Raw genomic sequence first — 6,144 nt, forward strand, 5'->3', positions numbered from 1 at the left:
GTGTGTATTTTGCCAAGTTTGTCGTTAAAAAATCGATCATGTGATCCATGTGAGGTTGTCTAATCTTAATAATCCAAGTAAAATAGAACTGTTAGATAAAATACATCAATTCTTAACAATGAGATAGTATAAGATACAACAACGACGACGACGACGACGACCCAGTAAAGACCTACGTAAGTGGGGTCTGGGGAGGGTAGATGTTCTTGAACAAAGACGACGGAGTTTGGGGCTGAGCAACTTGATTTTCTGTTAATATATTTCAATTTATTTTTAACGTATCACGTTGTATTTTCATGTATTTCATTGTCTTCATTGTCTTTTTTTTCATTGTAATTCAATGTATCTCGCTGTATTCCATGTATTTCATTGTATTCACTGTCTTTTTTTTCATTGTATTTCAATGTATCCCGCTGTATTCTATGTATTTCATTGTATTCACTGTCTCGCTATACGCCATGAATGTACTCATATTTTTTTATTAATTAATATAATTTATGTATTCAGATGTATTATATAATTTTCTCTGAAGATTGCTATGTTTTTGGGGTATTTTTCGGTTGAGAATCTTTTTTATAACTGAAAAAACAAAATTTGTGTGTTATAATTGAGTTTGTTGAGTTATATTAGGAGTCTATTATGTTAATTGATTTACTTTCCGTTTAAATACAGTGTAATCCCCTGGTGAATACAGTCGAATACAGTAATCTGTCCTGCTGTAATCCCATGTTTCACGCCTATTTTTGTTACTGTATTCATGAATACAATAGCTTAAATACATCCAATACATCTTATAACAACAGAAAACGTATCTACAATCCATAATATAACAAATGGTATCTATAGATAGCTAATTACCACTAAAAGATAGTGCTTTATGAAAATTTCTCAAAATTTTATGCATAAACAAATTTGTGATCACTAAACTGAATAAGTTTCGCACAATTGGATCTAATTCTCTTGATTCAAATTATATTGAATAATGTGATTAAAAACATAAAATAAAAATAAAATTCTAAATTAGCAAATACACCCATTTAATCTACATATAGCTAGATTAATATTATGTCTATTGATGCTATCACTCTAAAAAGTTTCTGAAATCAATAAAATAACATTAGATGGATAAGAAGAAAAAATTATTAAAATCACAATCATATAAAACTTGAAGATATAGAAAAGAAAATGGAAGCACATCTACAATTTAAATCAACAATAAAAATGAGATTGTACAAAAAGTTGAAGAAAGCAAATTTATAATTTAAATAAATAATAAAAATGAGATTGAACAAAGAGAGGGGAGAACAAAAATGAAGAAAATAAAATGAATAAAGAAAGGAAACATAAAGAAACCAAAGAAAAGAGAAAACGGTAAGAATAATAAGGCTGGAATGGGAATCAAAATATACGCGAGCCTCGATCCTGATTCTTACCTGTGGGACTTTGTCACATAAACCATGGCATCTAAAGTCAGTTTGTGACTTCGGGTGCCACCCGCTATTATATATAGATGTTATGAACAAAAATACCAGCACGTAGATATAATTTTACCCGAGTGATCGGGTGGCATACCACCCCCAACCCCCTACATAGATCCGCTCCTGCGTCCATATGCGATACGACCCGCCCATTTGCCACCCTATATGTAGGCCTAGATGCCATATATATACTCCATATAAGTCCAACGTATATTTGTTTAGCAGGCGCATGTAGTATATGACTTCAAAGTTGTTCAAATCAAGCTCTAATAAGTGAGCGATAGATCTATTAGTTCCTAGTGGCGTATTACATGTAAAAATTCTATAGGGTCATTTACATAGCCAAAAATTTTGTGTCAAAAAATAGCACATAAATCGCTATGCTGCTAAGAAGGGGTGGTGGGAGAAAAAGAGTCGAAACTAAAACAACTTTAATATAAGAACAAGTTGATGGTTGAAGTCTCACTTTCTTCCAATTTGATTTTGCTCCTCATAGTCAAAATATATGATCTTTCACTATAAATTTTAAGTGTATTATTTTGCTAATTTTTTCCAAATATACGCCTTTTTAACAGTGTATTCTTCTACTATTTTGATATCAAAATGAATCTCCTTCCAAATGTAGCATCAATCAAAATGATCTTTTGGAAGGAAAAATATATATTTTGCTTGATGCTACATTTGGAAGGAAAGGGTAATTATGGTGTTGGGAATAAATCCCCCACAGTAATAATATTCACGGTAATAAAAGCGGAATAATAATATAGCAGTGAGATACGATAATCAACAAGAATAAAAGAGTAATAATGACACCAAGATTTTTACGTGGAAAACCCTTTTGAATAAGGGAAAAAACAACGACCCCGAGAGGAGCAACTGATATCACTATAGTAAGGAATTTTACACTTTGTAGGCCCGAGTAACATACTACAAAGACCACTACTACACTCAAAAGAAATAACCCTCTTTTGAAATTTCACCTTACTACAATATCGCTCACACTCTCTATTTTCCTCACAGACTATTTTCTTATACCCTGTCTGTGATGCATCACTCTTTCTTTTTCTCTTTTTGGTGTGTTTTAAGAAGTGAGAAAGCACCTCCTTTTATAGGAGAAAATAAGCTTGGGCTCCAAGTGTGTTACAGGAGAATTTTAATTCTCCTCCACATCTTTGCATACTTTGGCTTCAAGTAAAATCTTCCGCCAAGCTTCTCTGCCAAAGTAAATTCATAGGCAAAATAGGCACAAGGCTATTGCCAACCAATGGGATGGACCCCACAATCTCCCCATCCAGTCCCATTCACCTGAAGGAGGTAACACCGGGTTATTAGTTTGAGTGCATGCCGACAAGTTCTTTGCACAACTCGAACTTGTCTCTTGGTACCACCTTGGTCAACATATCTGCAGGATTCTCACTTGTGGAGATCTTCAAGACTTACAGAGATTCACTCTCTACCTTTTCTCGGATCCAATGATATCTTACATCGATATGTTTGGTCCTTGCATGGTACATGGAGTTCTTGCTCAAGTCTATTGCACTTTGACTGTCATAATAGAAAATATACTCCTTCTGCTGCGAGCCAAGCTCTTGAAGGAACCGTTTCAGCCATATCATCTCTTTGCCAGCTTCTGTAGCGGCAATGTACTCCGCTTCAGTTGTAGAGAGTGTGACACACTTCTGCAACCTCGACTGCCATGATAGCCCCCCTGAAAATGTAAACAAATATCCAGTAGTGGATTTTCTGTTATCATTGTCACCTGCCATATCTGCATCTGTATAGCCTTTCAATACTGGATCAGATCCTCCAAAGCATAAACAATCTCCTGTGGTACCTCTCAGGTACCTGAGTATCCACTTGACAGCTTCCCAGTGTTCTTTTCCAAGATTTTCAAGAAACCTGCTGACAACACCAACTGCGTGAGCAATATCAGGTCTAGTGCATACCATAGCATACATCAAACTTCCGACGGCAGAAGAATAAGGAACTTTGGTCATGCTTTCCTTTTCCTCCATTGTTGTAGGACACATCTTCTTGCTCAACTTCAGATGACTAGCAAGAGGTGTGCTGACTGGCTTAGCATTCTTCATGTTGAAGTGTTCTAGTACACGTTCAATGTACTTCTCCTGAGACAGCCACAACTTTTTGCTTGTTCGTTCTCGAACAATCTTCATTCCCAGAATTTGTTGTGCTAGGCCCAAGTCCTTCATGTCAAAGGACTTAGATAAGTCTCCCTTCAACTTGGAAATCAGCTCCTTGTCTTGTCCTACAATCAACATATCATCCACATACAACAACAATATAATAAAGTTGTTATCAAAAAATCTTTTGAAGTATACACATGGATCAGAATCTGTCTTTATGTAAGTTTGACTTTTCATGAATGAGTCAAACTTCTTGTACCACTGCCTTGGTGCCTGCTTCAACCCATAAAGACTCTTATTCAGTTTGCACACCATGTGTTTCCTTTCAGCTACTTCAAACCCGTTTGGCTGCTCCATATAGATCTCCTCTTCCAAATCTCCGTGAAGAAATGCAGTTTTCACATCCAACTGCTCCACTTCAAGATCTAGGCTAGTTGCTAAGCTCAAGATTGTACGAATAGAAGTCATTTTGACAACAGGTGAGAAAATTTCATCAAAATCAATACCTTTCTTCTGTTCGAAGCCTTTAACCACCAATCGAGCTTTGTATCTAACCAGCTTGCCATTTCCACCTTTCTTGAGTTTAAAGACCCATTTACATTTGAGTGGTCTTTTACCCTTTGGAAGTTCAACCAGCTTGTACGTGCCATTTTTCTGTAGAGATTCCATCTCTTCTTGCATAGCTTTCATCCACTGGTTCTTTTCTGGATGGGACAGCACCTCCTTAAGACTTTCTGGCTCCCCCTCATTACTGATGAGGACATACTCCGTAGAAGGGTACCTGCATGACTCTACCCTTGGCCTCTCTGATCTCCTCAGAGGTTGAGGTTGTTCTTCTTCCTGAGTGGGATACTCCACTTGCTAGACATCCTCATCGGTCGTACTTTCTGCACTTGTGGGATAGTTAGAAGAATAAGGAATGGTAACAAGGTTAGGGATTATACCATTCTTTGTCTTCTCTGACTGATCATCTACAGCTCCAACTTCACTTTCTCGGAAGATTACTTCTCTGCTTCTAGTGACCTTTTTCTTTACAGGATCCCACAATCTGTACCCGAACTCTTCATCTCCGTATCCGATGAATATGCAGGGAACGGATTTATCATCCAACTTGGTTCTTTGCTCCTTTGGTACATGTGCAAAAGCTCTGCAACCGAACACCTTCAGATGTGAGTAGGACATCTCCTTATTGGTCCAAACTCTCTCTGGGATGTCAAACTCCAATGGAACTGATGGACTCCTATTGATCAGGTAACAGGCTGTCTGAACTGCTTCACCCCAGAATGACTTAGGCAGTTTAGCCATTCTGAGCATGCTTCTCACCTTCTCAACAATGGTGCGGTTCATCCTCTCTGCTACGCCATTGTGCTGTGGGGTTCCAGGATCTGTCTTTTCATGTCTGATCCCATGACTTGAACAGTACTTTTCAAATTCCCTTGAAGTGTACTCACCTCCATTGTCACTTCGGAGACGCTTTAGCTTTCGACCCGTCTCTCTTTCCACCAGAGCATGAAACGTCTAGAAAACTTGAAACACCTGATCTTTGGTTTTCAAGATATAAACCCACAATTTACGTGAAGCATCGTCAATAAAAGTAACAAAATATTTGTTACCGCCCATCGATTCAATTTCCATTGGACCACAAACATTAGAATATACTAAATCAAGTATATTCAATTTTCTTTCAGACGATGTCTGAAATGAGACTCTATGTTGCTTACCAAATAAACAGTAGTCACAAGGTTTTACTGTCGTACCTTTGGCAAAAGAGATGAGTGATTTCCTGGCAAGAATCTGCAATCCCTTCTCGCTCATATGACCCATTCTTTTGTGCCACAAATCTGCAGAAATCTCATCTTGTGCCGCATTCAATTCACCTTGGCATATTTCTGCATTTGTCCTGTACAACGTGCCACGAGCAACTCCTTTTGCAATCACCAATGATCCCTTGTTTAGTCTCCACTTTTGATTTGCAAAATAGTTCTCGTATCCATCTCGGTCTGAAGCAATTCCCGAGATCAAGTTCATCCGCAAATCAGGTACGTGTCGCACATCCTTTAGAACCAATGTGCATCCGACATTTTTCTTGATACAAATGTCACCAATCCCCGCAATCTTTGAGTAACTTGTGTTACCCATTCTCACAGTTCCAAAATCACCTGCTACATATCTGCAAAAAAGATCTCTTACCGGTGTTTCATGATAAGATGTCGTTGTGTCAACCACCCATTCTGACTCTGGACCTGACAGGTGCATGCATTCCTCTTCCTCATTTATAAAGAGGACAACATTATCATTGTTTTGCACCACGCTGGTTGTGTTGTCGTCATTCTTCTGGCCACTGGTTTCACCTTTGCCCTTTCTTGGATTTGGGCAATCTCTTTTGAAGTGACCTGGTTGATCACAATTGTAGCAATTTCTGCCTCTTGATTTGGATTGGTTCTCTAACTTCCCACGAGCTCTGGATCTACCATAGTTTCTCGAACTCCTTTGATAACTCCTGCCTCTACCTTCTGCGATGA

Source organism: Nicotiana attenuata, chromosome 4 (genome assembly GCF_001879085.1).
Source record: "Nicotiana attenuata strain UT chromosome 4, NIATTr2, whole genome shotgun sequence".
NCBI classification, from domain to species: Eukaryota; Viridiplantae; Streptophyta; class Magnoliopsida; order Solanales; family Solanaceae; genus Nicotiana; species Nicotiana attenuata.